The sequence below is a fragment of the Cetorhinus maximus genome, chromosome 17, assembly GCF_964194155.1.
Source record: "Cetorhinus maximus chromosome 17, sCetMax3.hap1.1, whole genome shotgun sequence".
In the NCBI taxonomy this organism is placed as follows: Eukaryota; Metazoa; Chordata; class Chondrichthyes; order Lamniformes; family Cetorhinidae; genus Cetorhinus; species Cetorhinus maximus.
Genome location: NC_135895.1, coordinates 40,977,095 through 40,997,664, shown reverse-complemented (window position 1 = coordinate 40,997,664; position 20,570 = coordinate 40,977,095). Strand labels below are relative to the sequence as shown.

Sequence of the window (20,570 nt, the reverse complement as noted above, 5' to 3'; positions counted from 1 at the left end):
TGTCCTTGGACCATATCCAAAGGGGTACATTACCTCTCCAAAAGGGTACCTTGGCTATCCAAACAAATCCACAAAGTTCCAATCTGCTCCTACCAGGTCTAATTTGCACATTTTAGGTTCAAGTCACCCACCTCACCAAAATCACACATGAGTGGAGACAGTAGTGGATTTATATGGGCAGCTGCCTCCAGGAATTATGGATGTGCTATTTAGAACCTGCCCCCATCCGCCCCCAACCCTGTAAAAATGGCAGAGGCCAGGTTTGGTGGTGGGACTTCAGGATTCAGACCTCTGCTGACATTTCCAAATAAAATTCAGGCCTCAATTGGAGTTTTTGAAATTCTGAGGTGTTTTAATAAGGAGGTGCAGGTGGGGGGAGGAGGGAGAGTCGGGGCCTGCACTCTTTCGAGCGCAAGAGTGCAGAAATCTCCCTGAGGCATGGAGCTGCCTCAGGGAGATTGAATGTATAATAAAATCATGACAGATTCAAATTAAAAATTTATTCAAACATGTGCCCTCATGTGACTGTGTCATATGAGTTGGGACATGTTTGTAAAGGTGGGAAAATTTTATTTATTTATTTTATAAAAGCTTCAGAAAATATCATCCCGCCCGTGGATAAGGTTTCCTGAAAAATGCGTCCTAAGAGATATTACTTATGCAGAGTTGTTACAGCATAGAATGCTTTGCCAGAGCAAGCAATTGTGACAGAACCTGTTGTATCTTTTAAGGGAACAGCAGATGATGATGCAGAGCAATGGAAGGGAACAGAGCAAAGGAATTAATTTTAGATTTCTCTAGCAAGATCTTGGTACAGACATAGCAAGCTGAATGGCCTCCATCAGTACTGTACATTTTTGTGGATTGTAAAGAGGACCAGAATTTTAAATTCACTTGCATCTCATTTGTTCACATTCTGCTGGATTCTTTTTCTAAAACCTAAAGCTTCTGCTCCTGAGGTTTTGACACTTTTATCAACTGACATGTGGAGACGGGTGACGTTTAGGCAGCATTCAGAGAGGTCAAAGGAGCTGAGACACCAGAACAGTCTTTGGAGCTTCTTCAGTCTGTAGCACTCAGGCTTAATGAGATGGCTGTCATAAGAGAGGGACAGCAGTGCCATGTACTGAGTGTTAAGATTAAACAGGTCTAAATAATTGAGAGAACCTGACACCACTGCCAAGGCTCCAGCGGCAATACAAGAGTATTTATTTTAGTCGACTGCATCAATGTAGCGTGTTTGTTGATGAGAAAGCACATTTAAACCATAGGAGTTTCTGGTTATATTCCTATTTTGGTTTCTGTTGTGTACTGATCTCTCTATTCAGAGTTTTTTTGTATCAAAAGAGCACTATACTCATGGGCGGGGGCTGGCAAATGTCAGCAAATGTTTTCCTATTTATTCAGAACAGGATGTGAGGACAGAGAGAGGGCTGGATTTTATGTCCTCTGACTGCAGGCTTGCAGGTGAGGGGACCCGTAAAGTGCCACAGGTGGCATTCCCTCCACGGATCTGCCCACTCCTGCCCTCGCTGCAATTTTACCCACCCGCCAGTCAGACAATTGAGGTACTTAAGTGGCTTGTTCTGGGCAAGGGTGATGCCTCCTTAAAGGGCTTCTTGGGCGAACAGTGGGATCAGCACTCACCCATCACAAAGTCATTCACCCCTTCCCTTCTAGCCTGCCTATTCAAGACCACCACCACAGTTGTCCCCATTTGCCAGATCCTTCTAGCTTGGCCCCAGCGATACCCCCACCTTCAACCTATCTTCCACTCTGGCTCTTTGGCATTGGGGACTGTTGTAGTTTCAACAGTGGCCACCACTACTGGTGGTGCTGCTAGGAGCAGAGAGCTGCCTGCCATTTGATTGACAGGCAGCTCTCAGAGGCAAGATTTCCGATCTAGGTGGGACAGAAGTCCCCCCTTAAACCAATAACACTTCGCTGAGCATTAGATCCCTGCAGGATGAGCTGTGGATAGGGGGCAAGTTTGCCTCAACTTTTTCACTGGCGGGTAACCTCGGTGCCCTGTTAAATCCAGCCCATAATGTGCATTAATATCTACTATTGCATCATTTATATCTGGGCCATCACCTTGTCAGACTCATAATCTCTAGAGCTGGCTACAAAGATTCCTTAAAAATTGCAAAGAGGTGAAAAACGCTTCTACTTCTGAAGGAACAGGAGGCAGGAAGGGATTCAAAGGACCTCAATATAATTAATTTATTTGCCTAGTGGAACAATGCTTCATCGAAATTAACATAGCAGATATTTTGTTTCGGCTATGATAAAGACAGGCTGAGAACATCCATTTTTGTGTGCAGAAACCCAGGAAAGCAAGCACTCTGAGAAACAACTTCAGAGAGGGTTTTTGGCCAAGGGAGGACAAAGAGAAAGGTCTTAAGAAATCAACTGCTATTCCGCCAAAAGAGTCCAGGCAATCTGCAAATTCCGTAACTGCAGAATTAGTGAGGAATAGGAAATCTTCCCTCTCTCAAAAATCTGCTGACCTGCTGAGTCCATCTGAAAAGACAAATCTCTGAATAGTCAACTGTAGAAGCCAGCGCAGCTGCTAAACTGAACCTGAAGTTTCAACTCCTTGACTGCAGCAATGGGCCTGCAACGATATCTCACAGAGATGGATAAGAAATCTCATCTTTAAGTATCTTATGCCTTTATCTGCATTTTAATCTTTGTATCTGCACCTTAGTTAATAACTTCAACACTTTTACCGTAGTAACTTTCAGCTGTAGTTTTTGTAATAACTTAACCTTTAGCTTGTTTAAGACTAAAGCTTGGCTCCTGGATTATTTTTAAATTGAACCACTCATAAATTAAAAGGCGGGCTACATACACACACATATACACACAAATTCTTAGCTCACAGACTACTTTAAGAAAATGACTTTTACATGATGGTGACACTCCCCTTTCCTGAAGCACTGATTCATGTTGGAGTAAAGCACAAATTATCTTTGTGGTTACTGGATACTACACCTGATTTTTCCAGTACCCAGAGGGACTGAGGTTAATTGCAGCAAACCGGTGATGCCGAGGCAAAGAGGAACTGACTTGGCACAGACTAGGGTTGAAACATGAGACTTTCTTTGTCTATATGGGTCAGCTATTTTCTGGATATACTTGCTGAGTCAACCAGGAAAAAGTTGTTAACCTTTAGAAGTTGTATATAATTTGTTGTACTTATCCCGAAACGTAATCCCTTCTACATTTCAGTTTTTGATTTTTTAATAAATGTATGTGTAAAAAAAAGAAAGTCTTGCATTTCTATAAAATCTTCCATGACATCAGGACACACTAAAACGCTTCACAGCAAAAGAAGTATTTTTGAAGTATAGTTACAGTTGTAAATGTAGGAAACGCGGCAGCCAATTTGCGCACAGCAAATTCCCACAAGCAGCAATGTATACAATCTATTTTAATGACATTGATTGGGGGATAAATATTGGCCAAGACACTGGAGATAACTTCCCTACTCTTCTTCAAAATTGTGCCATGGGATCTTTTACATCTACCTGAAGAGGCAGATAGAGCCTCAGTTTAACATCTCATTTGGAAGGCAGCACCTCTGACAGTGTAGCTCTCCCTCAATACTGCACAGGAGTGTCAGCCTTGATTTTTGTTCTTGAGCCCAAGAGTGAGATTTGAACCCAGTCCCAGAGGAGCGAGCTACAACCACACTAGAACAGGGCAAGGTTTGATGAGCATTCTATGAAGCTAATGACACTGAAATACCTGCACAATCTTCAGACTATTTGTCTGTTGTCTGGGTCATGCCTGGTCTATTTTGTTCAATGCCACAATGGATAGTGCATTTACATGTTGAATAATGGAGGTAATTAGCAGACATTTCTTGAAGGTGGGCACCCTTTAGGGTGGAACCGCAGGGTCAACCTGCTTGGCAGCTAATAATGAAAGTTGTTAGCCTTCTTTCTGGTATCTAACGATTATCGGAATATTGCTCTGTTTTCGATATCCAGGTTGATGATCTGCAGCATTCACACCACCAGTTCCGAGCATTTTCTAAGGCTTTAAGGGAGAAAACTTCCTATCAAGCCATTTTCAAAAATAAACAATTAAACTAATCCATGATTAACTTTTAACATTGGTCCCTTTTTTATTTTTCTTTCATCAATATGTGTTGCCTTTTGAATTGCTTTGAAAGGTGAAACAATGGTCCCTGTGGATTATTGGTAAGTGCCATGTAGAGGCTGGAAAGTTCCCAGGTTTGTGCTGAATTAGCTGATCTCGGGCTAGATGGTGCTTCAGTTCACTTCAATGCCCCTGGGCCAGGGAAAGATTGCCACTCCTGATTGCTGCCCAGTGATCCAGCTGGAAAATATGAAGCTGTGCATATTGTCCTTTTAAAATTAACCATTCTTTTCTTATTTTAATAGTTATAAGACCTTGGCCTCAAAAACCAGTGCTGATTTGAGGCCATCTGGTATGCAGAGCTGGCAGGTGGGTTCTGGAAGATGTTCCATCTATAACAGGTCTCCTCAGAAGCACTGGGGCATCCAGGGGGCTGGCAGTTCCTGTTTCTGACCACCTTCAATTGGACCTCCTGGTAAGAGGTGAGACTATTGAGATAGCATCACATATGAATAAGGAGCAGGAGTAGGCCATTCAGCCCCTCGAGCCTGCTCCACCATTTAATAAGGTCATGGATCTGATAGTAACCTGAAATCTTCATCCTGCTGGAATCCCTGTTTGTCCCAACTCTGGTGCCCCAATATACTGTACATTTACAAAAAGCAGAGGTATAGCACTTATAAAGAAAACTGAAGTGAGAACAAGCAGATATTAAAGACCAGTTTCCTTAGAGCACTGATCCAGTGCTGTGAGGAAAGCGGTCTTACCAGAACAGGTGCCATGTCTCCTGCAGTTTACCTTCTCTCTTCTTGTCCTCTCCTTGTTCAGTAGCCCTTTCCTCTCCCTCTGTCTTCTCTCTTCTCTTTCTGCTCTCTCTCCTGTATCACTTTCTCATCCTCAATTGAGCTCAGAATCAGCCATTTTGATTTTGAAAACTTTTTTCACCGCTGAAGTGAATTACTTTAGTTGGTCACACTAATATTAGTGAATACACAGCCATTGGAAAACAAGCATTTTCTCACTGCACCAAAACTACAAATATTAGATACCCTCAGCCAGTGAGGTCCTCTTCAAGTATCAGATCGCACTCTAACGGCATCATCAGTTTGCCGTCTTAACCCAAAACCTATGAGGGGGAATAAGGATCCCTCACTAAGCAAAATCTGCCAGGAACAGAGCTGTAAAAGGCGAATGTTTATATTAAAATTATGGACAGAATATTTGGGCCCTACCAAGGTTGGGGCAGGAGATGAATGGGGCCCAAAAGTACTGGTGCTGGCCAGTGTGCCAATTTTCCTACACCATTCCTGGTATTGGCCATTTTGGGGGAGGTCAGTTTGGGGCCCAGCAAAGCTGCCCACCCCCATGAGTTGGGCAGCTAATTAACCCCATGAAGAATTTTGTTTATGATAAGTAAAGGAGGCTGACTGGGATTTTCCAGTTGGGCTTCAGTTTCCTGAGGCAATAGGGGGTCAGCTCAACTGCCTGGAGGTGGGTACCCAGTGGCAGGCCGAGGTGCCAGTTCTCCAGGATTGGCTGTCCAGCTTCTAGACCCCACCCATCAATCTTATTTGGACAGGGAGCCTATTTCCAAGCCAGTTAAGGGGGTGGCCCACTCAAAATTCCAAAGTGACCGTTCCCCCCCCCCCCCATTCAGGAGCTGTAAACTGTCCCCCAAAGCGAAAATTCAGCCCTATGCCTTTCCTTGTGGGCCCAGGCGAAAGAGTGTTCCACAAGGAATCCTTCAGTTTTCACCGTCCTGGGCATCCGCCACCCTTCCACAACCTGGATTCCGGTCCTGGTGACCTTACTTTATACTGAGGACCATTTCTCTGGATCCCCAGTGGCAGACTCCTGCCGCCTGAGTCTAATGAGTAGGCAGCCACTTCCTGCTGACTTCCCAGCAGTGTTGCTCGGCAAGTCGGCAAGTGGCTGGCTATATGTAAGCAAGGCGGCACATTCACTTTGCCCCATTTCTGCCCCGGAATTAAAATTCAGCTCATGTTTGTTTGTTTCGGAATCCAGCATTTCTCCTCTTTATATCAGAAGATGTTTGATTTGGATGGTTTTTATGTTTTGAAGAGGCTGGAAATAATCTATTTCACCCATCAGTCCCTGGCTCAATTTCATAAAATCTTGTAATAAATCTTTAGATCCGCTCTGGGTAAAACAATACCTCAGATTTCTGTTACTTTTGCCCATTTCCTAAGGAACGTTGGCTCAAAAACCCAACTTTGTATTTTCCTTTTCTTCGTACGCCAGAGGCAAACACCTTCAGAAGAATAACTCTTTGGACAGTTAAACTTGGGTTCTTTTTGACTCAGTAATAGGCCTGTTTATATAGACATGTTTTTTGTGGATAATTGCCTACTTTTTTAGAACTTTGGGAATAAGACTCCTTTGTAAATGTTCCTTTTTTTTATTTTCCTTGGTGTGAGTTATGAATTCACTGTCACATGAACATAGGATTATCTGACTGTAAGCGATGCTTTAATTCATTAACCCACAACTTTCTTTCTTCAAATGCTTTGCTACTGCAAAGTCCCATGTATGAGGATCTTGTGTGCTAGGTCCAATCAGTTGAGGTATGTAGCAACTCAAGAATGTAACAGAAGAAATAATGCTTAGCAAAATGTAAGACCTTGGGAATACAAATATTCATGCTGAATTTGAGATTGCTCTTTCTTGAAGTGTTTTAAAAAATATATTTGAGAAACGTATAGCATTGACCGATCATGCTTTTCCTACAGTGAGTACAGATAAAACATATACATTCTTCGTACCTTGAACCCACCCCTAGATCAGCAGTGAATACTAGCAGGGTCAAGTCAGCATTATACATCTCTCACTGTGGCTAGCATAAACCCATTCATTCTGCATGTACATTTTTTATGAAACTCTAAAATATCCAATGCAAAGATACACATATTGCTATCCAGTATTTAATTGTTGGATGTATGAGTGTGAGATTTCTCCATTTTTTTGTCCCCCTACTGAAGGGCAGTATTCCTATGCCTCACTCTCTTCGTATCTGGGTCTAAATAATGAGTGCCAGTCTTAGGAGTCAGAGTGAGCATTACAGCTGCACCAAGTTATTGTTGCCCCAGTGTGCATGGGAATTATCACTGGATAACAATTGAGGGGTAGCATACTGATTTCCTCTCCCTTGTATTCAGCATCTGCCCTTGATCCCATGACCAACACTGGGAAACTCTCCTTTTGGGGAACTTCTGTCTCATGGCATTAGCCATGCTTATTATGTCTCAACAACATTGAATTACATTCCTTGGTCCAATACACATCACAATATATAAAACTAAAGAAATTTGGAGTGGTCTCATTAACTAATTTATTGGTTGCAAAGAGCAATCAGGCCTACAAAAAGCAAGACTTTTCTTTAGCATCAAAATAGATGTTTGATTTCTGAACCAAATCCTTTATTCTGCCACGTGCAGCAGCATCAGGTTTTAATGATTAAGTGAGTCTTTCTGTATCCATGTTATCATCATGTGGATGATGATCAGTCTGGTTTTATCAGGACTGTCTGAAAACATATAATAGACCATCTGTGCTTGAGCGGAGGGGGTTACTGGCAACTTCGCTGCTGTTAATGACTTGGCCAACAGTAGCCTGGTCTTGTTCACTAGCTATTTGGAGTGGTCAGACTGTTAACTCTTTGATTAAAATTACCATCATTAATATCTTCATATTTTGTATTTATTTTGTAATGACTTTATAATCTTAGATATTAGTATATCTTCCATGGTGTTGCTCATGATCAGCTAGAGACTAAGCATTTTTGTAACCATGGGGAGATGTACAATGAGAAAGTTGTTATTTAAAGTGTGTGCAATACATTTAGGAAAACACAAGAAACAGGAGATTTCTAAAGTATTGCATGTGGAAGTCAAATTGTGGTTCTTGCCTGTCTCTGCTACCTTTGTTTTGTTTGTGTGTGCCTCTTGTCTTCTTGTTTTCTATTTTGGTCATTCATTCAGTTGTTTTGGTGGTGTTTGTCCCGTCCCCTTTTCTGCGTGCTATGTTGTGTTCTTTGCTTTCTGCCTTTTCTTTTGTGTTTTATCTGTCGCTCAGATTTGATCTACTAGTCCCTTTTGGCACTTTGGTCCTTTATTCCCTGCCAAACTTCCTATGGCTTCTTTGTATCTTTTCAGTTTCTCTTCCCTTTCGCCACCCTCCCTCTTCTTCCCCTCCTGTCCCACACTCATTTTCATTTACCCCTCCCCTCCACTTATGCTTGTCTCTTTGCTTATGCAACCTCTCTCCCAATTATCCCCCTTTGACATATCGTTGTGAAAGAAACTAATGCCAGACCCTATATTTCAGTTAGCCATCGTGTTTTGCAAAGCAAAAAAATGCCTTTCTCCTTCAGTGCAGAAACCAGTAATGAATGCAGTGGAGAGTCCATAGTGATGAATAGTAGAGGGAGAAAGAGAAGCATGTCAAAGATGTGCTGATAGGCTCTGAGGCTAAGGGCCTAAGTCAAGGGAAATAGAGAGTGGCACTAGGAGATTGAAGAAATGGTACTAGGAGACCCAGAAGTTTTTTTTATTTATTCATTCATGGGATGCGGGCATCACTGACTAGGGCAGCATTTACTGCTCATCCCTAATTGCCCTTGTTCAGAGGGCATTTAAGACCCTGTGGGTCTGGAGACACATGTAGGCCAGACCAGGAAAGGACAGCAGATTTCATTCCCTAAAGGGCATTAGTGAACCAGATGGGATTTTACAACAGTTGGCAATGGTTTCAAGGTCATTGTCATCAGACTTTAGTTTCAGGTTTTTATTGAATTCAAATTTCACCATCTGCCATAGTGGGATTTGAACCCAGGTCCCCAGAGCATTACCCTGGGTCTCTGGAATATTAGCCTAGTGACAATACTACTATGCCACTACCTCCCTTTATGTGGTCAGGGTCAGGTCAATTAAGTCAAAAGAAGAGGCAAAACAGCACCACCATGTGTTCGGATGTCTGCAAGGAAATCTTCTGTTTCCACATGAACGCTAACAACATCAACCGTCATTTCTCTGGACCCTCCACTGTCTCTAAATTGTCACACTGCTGGCCCAACTCCCAAGATGAGGTGAGAGTACTGGATGTGTGTTGTGTGGCACTACCACCATGCTAAATGGGATAGATTTCGAACAGATCAAGCAACTCTAGACTGGGCACCCATGAGGCGCTGTGGGCTATCAGCAGCAGCAGAACTGCACTTGAACACAATCTGTAACCTCATGGCTTTCCATATCCCCCACTCTATCATTACCATCAAGCCAGGGGATCAACCCTGGTTCAATGCAGAGTGCAGGAGGGCATGTCAGGAGCAGTACCAGGCATCCCTAAAAATGAGGTGTCAATCTGGTGCAACTATGACACAGGACTACTTGCGTGCCAAACAGCATAAGCAGCAAGTGATAGACAGAGCTAAGAGATCCCACAACCAACAGATCAGGCCTAAGCTCTGCAGTCCTGCGACATCCAGTCGTGAATGGTGGTGAAAAATTTACAACTCACTGGAGGAGAAGGCTCCACAAATACCCCCATCTTCAATGATGGGGCAGCCCAGCACAGTAGCGCAAAAGATAACGCTGAAGCATTTGCTACAATCTTCAGCCAGAAGTGCCGAGTGGACGATCCAGCTTGGCTTCCCCTGTACGTCCCCAATATTACAGATGCCAGTCTTCAGCCAATTCGGTTCACTCCACGTGATATCAATAAATGGCTGAAGGCACTGGATAGTGCAAAGGCTATTGGCCCTGACAATATTCCAGCAATAGTACTGAAGACTTGTGCTCCAGAACTTGCCATACCCCTAGCCAAGCTGTTCCAGTACAGATACAACACTGGCATCTACTTGGCTATGTGGAAAATTGCCCAAGTATGTTCTGTACATAAAAAGCAGGACAAATCCAACCCAGCCAATTACTGTCCATCAGTCTACTCTCAATCATCAGTAAAATAATGGAAGGGGTCATCAACAGTGCTATCAAGCAGCACTTGCTTAGCAATAACATGCTCACTGATGCCCAGTTGGGTTCCGCCAGAGCCACTCAGCTCCTGACCTCATTACAGCCTTGGTTCAAACATGGACAAAAAAGCTGAACTCCCGAGAAGAGGTGAGAGTGACTGCCCTTAACATCAAGGCCGCATTTGAGCGAGTGTGGCATAAAGGAGCCCTAGCAAAACTGGAATCAATGGGAATCAGGGGGAAAACTCTCCACTGGTGGGAGTCATACCTAGCATAGAGGAAGATGGTTGTGGTTGTTGGAGGTCAGTTATCTCAGCTCCAGGACATCACTGAAGGAGTTCCTCAGGGTAGAGTCCTCGGCCCAACCACCTTCAGCTGCTTCATCAATGACCGTCCTTCCATCATAAGGTCAGAAGTGGGGATGTTCACTGATGATTGCACAATGTTCAGCATCATTTGTGACTCTTCTGATACTGAAACAGTCCATATCCAAATGCAGCAAGACCTGGACAATATCCAAGCTTGGGTTGACAAATGGCAAATAACATTCATGCCACGCTAAGTGCCAGGTGATGACCATCTCCAACAAGAGAGAACCTAACCATCGCCCCTTGACATTCAATGGCATTACCATCACTGACTCCACCACTATCAACATCCTGGAGGTTACCATTAACTAGAAACTGAACTGGACTAGCCATATAAATACTGTGGCTACAAGAGCAGGTCAGAGGCTAGGAATCCTGCAACGAGTAATTCACCTCCTGACTCCCCAAAGCCTGTCCACCATCTACAAGGAACAAGCCAGGAGTCTAATGGAATACTCCTCACTTGCCTGGATGAGTGCAACTCCCACAACACTGAAGAATCTTGACACTGTCCAGGACAAAGCAGACCTCTTGATTGGCACCAGATCCACAAACATTTATTCCCTTCACCAGACAGTAGGAGCAGTGTGTACCATCTGCAAGATGCAATGCAGGAATTCACCAAGGCTCCTTCAACAGCACCTTCCACACCCATGACCACTACCATCTAGAAGGACAAGGGCAGCAGAAAAATGGGAAAACTACCACCTGGAAATTCCCCTCCAAGTCACTCACCATCCTGACTTGGAAATATATCGCCGTTCCTTCACTGTCACTGGGTCAAAATCCTGGAATTCCCTTCCTAATAGCACTGTGGGTGTACCTACACCACATGGACTGCAGCGGTTCAAGAAGGTAGTTCACCAGCATCTTCTTGATCTGGCTTGGTCATAGAAGACAGAGGGGAGCAGTGGAAGGGTGCTTTTCTGAATGGAGAGCTGTGACTAGTGGAGTTCCGTAGGGATCGGTGCTGGGACCTTTACTGTTTGTAGTATACATAAATGATTTGGAGGAAAATGTAACTGGGCTAATTAGTAAGTTTGCAGATGACACTAAGGTTGGAGGAGTTGCAGATAGTGAAGAGGATTGTCAAAGGATACATCGGGATATAGATCGTTTGGAGACTTGGGCAGAGAAATGGCAGGTGGAGTTTAATGCGTTTGAAAGGTCTAATAAAGGCAGGAATTATACAGTAAATGGCAGAACCCTTAAGTGCATCGACGGGCAGAGGGATCTGGGTGTACAGGTCCACAGGTCACTGAAAATGGCAACGCAGGTGGATAAGGTGGTCAGGAAGGCATATGGCATGCTTGCCTTCATCGGCAGGGGTATTGAGTATAAAAGCTGGGAAGTCATGCTGCAGCTGTATAGAATCTTGGTTAAGCCACACTTGGAATATTGCGTGCAATTCTGGTCGCCACATTACCAGAAGGATATGGAGGCGTTGGAGAGGGTGCAGAGGAGGTTTACCAGGATGCTGCCTGGTCTGGAGGTTATTAGCTACGAGGAGAGGTGGGAGAAACTCGGATTGTTCTCACTAGAGCGACGGAGATTGAGGGGCAACTTGATAGAAGTTTACAAAATTATGAGTGGCATGGACAGAGTAGATAGTCAGAAGCTTTTTCCCAGGGTGGAAGAGTCAATTACTAGGGGACATAGATTTAAGGTGAGAGGAGAAAACTATAGAGGAGATGTGCGGGGCAAGTTTTTTACGCAGAGGGTAGTGAGTGTCTGGAATCCGCTGCCAGAGGAGGTGGTGGAAGCAGGTACGATAGTGGTGTTTAAGAGGCAGCTTGACAAATACATGAATAGGATGGGAATAGAGGGATATGGACCCCAGAAGTACAAAATGTTTTAGTTGATGGGCAATACGATCGGCGCAGGCTTGGAGGGCCGAAGGGCCTGTTCCTGTGCTGTACTTTTCTTTGTTCTTTGTTCTTTGTTCTCAAGGGCAACTAGGATGGGCAATAAATGATGGCCCAGCCAGTGAAGTCAACATCTCATGAATGAATATAGAAGAAACAGAAATTTCCTCCAACGAAATATTGGAAGACAGAAACCATTGTCTTTCATCGCTGCCACAAACTCCATTCCCTAGCTACCAACTCCATCTATCTCCCTGGCACTTGAGGCTGAACCAGATTGTTCCCACCCTTTGATGTTATATTTGACCCCAAGATGAGCTTTTGTCTGCATATCTACAGCCTAATTCCACCTCCGTAACATCACCTGACTCCACCCCTGCCTCAAGTCATCTGCTACTGAAACGATCCATGCCTTTGTTCCCTTTAGACCCTTTAGACAAATCACTCTTGTCCAGTCCCTCATTTTCTACCCTCCATAAACTTGAGGTCATTCAAAACTCCGCTGTCCCTGTCCTAGCTTGCGCCAAGTCCCAGTCACCCATCACACCTGCGCTCGCATTGGTTCTGTTAAATAATACCTTGATTTTAAAATTCTCATCCTTATTTTCAATCCCTCTGTGGCCTCACCCCTCTCTGTAATTTCCACCAGCCCTACAACCTGCCGAGGTATCTGCACTCCTCCAATTCTGGTCTCTTGAGCATCCCAGATTTTAATTGCTCCACCATTTGCCGCCTTGTCTTCAGCTGCCAAGGTCCTAAGCTCTATAATTCCCTTCATATGCCTCATCAGGCCTCTTTCCTTCCTACTTTAAGATGCTCCCTTAAAATCTATGATTTTGATCATCTGACCTAATAACTTTTTGTAGCTCAATGTTTTGATTAGTGCCAACCCTGTGAAGCGCCTTGGGACATTTTACTACATTAAAGGTGCTCTGTAATTCAAGTATTTTTTAATATTATCAGCAACCATTATCCCAAATGTTAGGCAAACGTGAGAAAGTGTCACAGGCTGACAAAGTCATGACACAGGAAGTAAACAAGTTTGATAACAAATATATCTAGCATAAGACTTAGTGTATTACTAGTTGCCTTCCCACACCTTACACATGGGTCAAAACTATTGTTCCTCTCTTACCTGTCTCCGCCATCTCTATATTGCTGTTTCACCACCTCCCATTCCTTCCTACTTTTTTTCACTAAATCTTTTTGCTTTTCTCCCTACCTTCTGCTGTTCTCTTTTCTTCACCCCCTCATTCCTAGATCCATATTTGTAATAGCAAATGCTTAACTAAACTTAACACACTATAATTACAGCCTCTAAATAGCACTGCAGTATCTCCATTGAGCAAGAGGGTGTGATTGCAGCATGACAAGTTTACGTAGGCAGTTTTTCATTATAAATGCAGGCGTAGAAAATTATAATAGAATAAGTTGATGGGAAGTGTGAGTAGATGTAATATTTTTAACACATTACAGATATGACCCATTTAGCAGACTGCTGGTGAGACAAAAAAAGCTATGCCGTATTCGTTACATGATTCTTAAGCTATTATATATTAATTAATATAAGGACTTGGCCTTTTGAATTCTTAATATACATTTGATGCTGTGTTCAGGGACATTTACTGTTACGTGGTAACACAAAACTTTGGTTGTAGACTCTATCAGAACACAAAGTTAAAACAGGCCTCACCAATCTTGTTTTAAACACATGGAAATACCATATTTAAGACAATTGGAAAACAGAAAGTTCTTTCAGGAAGAAGATTGGACACCTCGGCAACCTAAGCGAAGTGAACAGCTGTGGTTTAGCAATGGAGGTCCTAAAGTATAAATGTCATATTAACCAGTTGTAATGAACAGGTCGTATAAAAATGCAGCCGTTGTGTATATTCATACCAAGTTATTCAATGTTTTTGTGCACTCAGGCTGTTTTAAAACAAATTCAGTGCTGGGCGATGAACACAGCACCAGAACACAAGATGAATTCGAGTTGCCTCCTGCATGTTGCAAAGTAAAATATTGGGCCTGCTATGGTTACGGTTATCACACTATCAGTTCACACCCCTTAGATCCTGTTAGTGGTTGCCAGTAGTTTTGTTTGTTGAAATTCTTTTCTGCTACCCCAACAGTTTAAAAATCTACCATCATTGTGGCTATTTATCCAAATCTTGGAATTTAATAGCTGTGATGAATTTGAAGCATGTATTATTTGGGTTTTTACTAACAGTGACTCATTTAATATTGCTTCAGCATTGGCATATGCCTATGATATGCAAGTAAGTCATTCATTATTGGATAACCGGGAACCACGCTTACATTCTTAATTGGATGAATATTACAGGCCCTACCTTTTTGCTTGATAGCTGTATGTTTTGGGATGATATTTTGTGCTTAACAAGGTGACCAATATCAATGCTGAAGAGTTGCACCCATTTACACTTTGGGCACTACCACTTGTCTGCACAAAGCATTTTCAGTTCAGACATCTGCTTTGGCCCAACCTCCAAAAAAAATCCTTTATTATCTGTATGATATTTTTGATTCCTGCACCAGCCCCTCCTACCATCTTTCTGAATGAGGTTTCCAATTTTATGACAATTGTTGCAGATTTGAGGGGAAATTTGTACTTTGCATTTGTACCCATGATAAACTGTATCGATATAAATCAAATACATTTCACTTTTGCAAGAGGCAGAACATTCTCCCCAGTGGTCCTGGGATGCCTGGGATCCAAACCAGGGGGCTGGATTTTTTCCTACTTGAGGTGGGAAGCAGAAGTTGGGACTGTTTCCGGTTTCAAACCTGCCCCCAGGGAAACAATCATTCATCGGGATTTATGATTGAGGGACCCTGTTAATTGACATGGAGACAGGTTCCCTGTCCAATGAAGTGTGGCGGACTTACTCTTGAAGCTGGAGGATGACTAGGAGGCCTTCCGGCATGAGTGGAGCAGTAGTGCAATGGATCGTAAGTAACTTTTTTTCATTATTATTTCATGGGATCTGGATGTCACTGGCAAGGCCAGCATTTGTTGCCTATCCTAACTACCCTTGAACTGAACACTTCAGGGTGCAGTTAAGAGTCAACCACATTGCTGTGGGTCTGGAGCCACATGTAGGCCAGACCAGGAAAGGACGGCAGATTTCCTTCCCTAAAGGACTTTAGTGAACCAGAGGGGTTTTAGCCACAATCAATAATTGTTGTCATGGTCACCATCACTGAAACTAGTTTTCAATTCTAAATTTTATTGACTGAATTCAAATCCCACCAGCTGCCATGGTGGAATTTGAACCCATGCGCCCAGAGCATTAGCCTGGGCCTCTGGGTTATTAGTCTAGCAACATTACCACTACACCACCTTCAACATGGAGTGTCCCTCTCACCAACATTTTTCAATCTTAAATTAAAAAACGTATAGCAATTGGGCCACCACGGCTGAGGTGGGGATGGGGCTGAGTGCAGAGAATCCCTTTACAGGATGGCCTGTGGTCTGTGGGATCACACCAAGGCAGGCTGGGAGGGCCTCTAGGCCTGTCTGAGCATTGTCCTCCCCCTCCCGCAGCAATATTTGTAAACATAGGATTAATTATGGTGATATCGTAAATGTTTTGGTTCAGTCAGCTGTTTCTTTGAGGAAATAAAACAAAGTTCCGTGTAAGTGTGGATGAAGTGTGGGACTTTGACAAAGATCACAGGCAAGGTCCTGAATCTACAGTATTCTCCTTACAAATGGTTGCTTTGAAAAATATTACTGCATATATATTGTTGACAGTGAGTTGGTCCTTGTGCCAAAATAAGACTATAATAATTCATCAAAGTAAACATTTTTTATTATGGTAAGGCTACAGGTTTGCAGTTGTCAATGAGAAATAGTTGGAATCAGAGAAAGTGATTCCCAGAGCACCAGTAAAAGATGAATCTGAAAACAACATGAACGAGGACTTTAGTTTTTGGCTTCATAAAAAAAACCAAAAGGAGCAGCCCAGAGTAATAAGTTTCAAGCATATAGGTATTGTTTGGCCTAATGAGACTTTAAGAATACAAACTGATACAACTGTCGATACTAGGAAGAATTAACAGTGATCCCTGAAAATAATAACAGTGGTATGTCTTAGTCTGTTTTTTATTCCTAACTCCAGCATTGGCACCTATGATTAAAAATGCTGGAAATACTTAGCAGATCTGGCAGCATCTATGATGAAAAAAACAGAGGCTGGGATTTTCTGGCCGCGTAATGGTGGGACCTGCTGTGGTAGGGGACCTGCTGTGGTAGATTCGGCAGCCCAGCTATAAATCCATTGACTTTCAGCAGGACTGGATGATCTTGGATTTCTTGGAAAATCCCACCCAGAATTAATGGTCCGGATTTTCACAGAGTCAAAATGACTCCGGAGCCATTTAAAAACGGCAGGCAGGATCTGATTCCCGGATTCCGGACCCCATTCCCGTTGCCCTGTTTTCGCTGGCATGGGATAAGGGTGTCAGTAGTGAGCCTGCACTCTTCACACCCCACCCCAGCCGGCTCCATTGTGGTGGTAGGCATCTCCTAGCCCCCCACAATTTTCATGGAGTCAGGCCAGCTTCTCCATTACTTGTAGTTCACGGCCCTTCAAAAGAGTCATGAACCATTGTCTTCTCATTGGCAGGGGAGAGATGGTGGGATGGTTTCCCCTTTTTTTCACCTCTCAACTGACTGCAACAAGGTGTGTTTTAAAGAAGTGTTTTAACTCCTTGAGCACTGTGACTTTCAAGAATGGACACGACAGGTTTTTTAGGAAGTTTAAAAATAAAGAGAAAGAATAAACATTTATTTTCACAACTGCTGAAATGTAATCACAACACCTACTCCTCATTCGCAAAAATAGATCATTACAAAAGATGTAGCATGCACTTAGATTTCTTAAAAAGTAAAATAAAAGTCCTGCTATGAGTTCTCAAGATGGTAACTGGAAACATTGCAGGCCTGAAAATTGTCTCTTGACGATGGAGGTTGGAAGTTTCTGGCAATGAACTCACATTGGCTTAATCGAAACATCAGCAGATTCCTGGGTTTTCCAGTCAAAGTTGTGGCCAGGCTCTTGTCGTGAAAATATAATTCTGCAGGTTAAATGACTGAGCCCCACTTCTCTGCCTGTGGGTGAGTTTCTAGACAGGGTTCTTCCTTTTGCTGAGCAAGATGGCATCCCTCTGTAGTCTTTGAATACCAGACTGCCTGCTCTGGGGTGGCCTTGTGAGTAAATAAGGTATTTCCTATCACATTCTAGTTTCTGTCATGGAACCACAGTATCGATGTTCCCATTGTCCACACAAATAGTTAGATGGTCTAAGCAAGTATCTCACAATGAGGAATGTTTATGAACTCCATCAACAGTCCAGTTATGAATAGGCTCCAAATATCTTTATTTGCATTTCCAACTCCATGAGGCCAGCAAGTCTATCAGGTATTGTTACTCTGGGTCACTTTAATTGAAATGGAGAGGGACAGTCATCAGCACCTGGAAAGGTGGCTTGCATTTTAATGATTCTCCAGAGACATGCCCTGACATGAGCCAATCCCTGTCTGTATAGGAAACGCAAAAGAAGGTCACCTGCCTCCCTGAAATCCACCGTGTCAAGCTAAATTTTCCATATTCCATTCTGATTTGTAAAAGTAAAATGTCCATTTTCTTCAGAACTTCATGGGCTTCGGAAACCTTTTGAAAATTAAGTTCAAAAGGTCTTAGCCATGCACCCCATGTCCCTTCCATGCCCCCCATTCCCTCTCCATCCCAACTGAAAGCCCCCCACCCACCCTCATAGCCCCTTATACTGTCATGCCAATTCAGTGCCAACTCATGCCTCTTCCATGTAAGCTCTAGATCCATAACATGAGCCATACAATAATAATGGCAAGTGTGGAAGTGTTGAGAGGGAAAAAAACACCCATTCACAAACCATCTTTTGTAATAAAAAAAAAATCCTGTTCCTGCAATCCTATAGAAGTGTCAATCAGACAGACCATTAAAGTATCCAAAGACTTCAAACACTTCACAACTTTTAATCTCATCCAAATAAACATTGTGACATAGGCCCTGAACTTCCTCGGAGTGCCAATCACCGTCAGCTTGCCACTCTGCTCCTTTTTACTTACTCAGGTTGGGAGCTGCACAATACTCACCTTATCTTCCAACCTGAGCCTGGTGAGAAATGTGCAGCACAGCAGCTCCAGGCTCCTCTCTGTGCCGCAGCCCTGGAGGAAGTGAAGCCACGGCCCCCCCCTACCCCTTTAACAGCACTAGCTAGTAAACCGGATAAGCCACTTTGATAGGAGAGAAAGTAAGTGTGTAAGCTAAGTGGGTAGGATGGGTCAAGGGGGGATTCAGGGGGGCTAGGGTGGTTGGTGGGAGTCGGGTGGTCAGAGGGAGGGGTAGGGTGGACAGAGGAGTCAGGTGGGGGATCTGGGGGGGGTTTTAGGAGCTTGGGGGGGTAGTGGGGGGTGTCAGGAGGGGGTATTTGGGTGGTCAGGGGGTTCAGGTGGTCATGCAGGGTAGTGGTCATGGGGACAGGCAGGGGGGTCAGGGGGTAGTCGGAGGGCATAGGGTGGTTGATGGGGGTTAGAAATGCAGGTTAGAGGATAGTCGGGGGTGGGGTAGTAGTTGGGGGGTAGTCGGGGTTGGAGGGTTGTCAGGGGGTCGGGTGGGGGGGTAGTCGGGTGTAGGGGGAGTCGGGTGGTTTGAGCAATCGGGTGGTCAGGGATGGGGGGTAGTTGGGGGCAGGTGGTAGTCGGGTCGGATGCAGGTAGAAATGGCGATGAGGTGGCCGGGGGGAGTCAGGTGGTCAATGGGTGGGTAGTCGAGATGGGGGCTGACCAGTGGATGTTGGCGGGGTGGGGGTGGGGGAGGTGCGGTTGGTCAGTACCATGGTTACCCAGGAGTTAAAAGTGGTTTTAATCCTTCTAATTTTTCCTTGGTAACTATTCTGCTAAGAGAGTCAAAACCATCCGAAGTTTTGGACGTTCCTGATATAGGATAACTGCCCATCGGAAGCTTAAGCTTCCCGGGCAATTCCCATAGAGTCTTTGCCTGTGGACTTCTGGGGAATCCCCAGTGCATCTTCCAGGGGACCTATGGCGTACAGCCCCTCCAGGAAATGAAAGGTCTGGGCCATTGACTAAAGAAAACACACTTAAAGTATCAATGATGGGGGAGGTGGTGACGTAGTGGTATTGTCACTGCACTGGTAATCCAGAGACCCAGGTAATGCTCTGGGCACCTGGGTTCAAATCCCACCATGGCAGATGGTGGAATTTGAATTCAATAAATATCTGGAATTAAAAGTCTGATGATGACCATGACATCATTGTTGATAGTCATAAAAACCCATCTGGCTCACTAATGTCCTTTAAGTCCTGCTGCCCTTACCTGGTCTGGCCTATATGTGACTCTTAAAAATGCCCTCTGATCAAGGGCAATTAGGCTTGGGCAATAAATGCTGGCCTAGCCAGCGATGCCCACATCCCACAATCAAACTTTAAAGAATCAAGCAAAGTCAACAATTCACTTCAGTTGTCAAAATAGGACCCCCTGGCACCCCCCGCCCCCCCAAAGTGCTGAGCTAATGCTGTTATTGATCTGGCATCACAGCCAAGCCTCATTATGCATGCTTGGGTGTTTTTTTTCCTCTCTCAGCAATTCCACATTTGCCATTGTTATTGCATGGCTCATTGGTTACATATACAGGTTGAATGGGCATGAAATGGAAGAGGCATGAGTTGGCATTCAATTGGCATGAACAGTATGGGAGTCATGGGGAATGGCTTGGGGACATTGAGTTGGCATGGAGAGTATGAGGGGCCATGGGAGATTGCTGGGGACAAGAGTTGGTATGGAGGTATAAGGGGGGTGTGTGGAGGTGTGAGGGTGGAGGCTAGAGGGCCTGAATCTTCTAACTCAAAGCCCCAGAGAACCAAACTGAGCCTTCTAACCAACCCACCTTGGCACTCTCCCACCTCCGTGGCTGCTGACACTCTTCTTCCAGGGTTGGTGGGCCTGACTCCATCCCGTGCCTGCACCCCCAGAGCAAACATTGTGTGTACCGGGGCACTTTTTATTGAGGCGGGTCAAGCAAGTTGGGAAATTTCCTGACTCAAGCTACCCGCCTCGGTAACCAAATCCCGCACATAGTTTCTGGTCAATGACTTTTCATCAGAACACCTGTGATACTGGTTTATATCAGTTTTTGACATTTATATACCTC

The 20,570-nt window shown here is 44.0% G+C and overlaps 1 protein-coding gene and 1 long non-coding RNA gene across 3 annotated transcripts in view; one reads left to right on the top strand and one right to left on the bottom strand.

The window, feature by feature from the left end:
- The window catches only part of LOC144692338 (uncharacterized), a 41,905-nt gene extending 38,702 nt beyond the window's left edge, over positions 1-3,203 (bottom strand). Inside the window, exon 1 of the long non-coding RNA XR_013579308.1 lies at positions 2,998-3,203. This is a non-coding gene — a long non-coding RNA (uncharacterized LOC144692338). The remainder of the gene's footprint in view (positions 1-2,997) is intronic.
- Positions 1-20,570, top strand: part of pik3r3b (phosphoinositide-3-kinase, regulatory subunit 3b (gamma)) — a 614,009-nt gene that overhangs the window by 446,628 nt on the left and 146,811 nt on the right. The window lies entirely within an intron of this gene.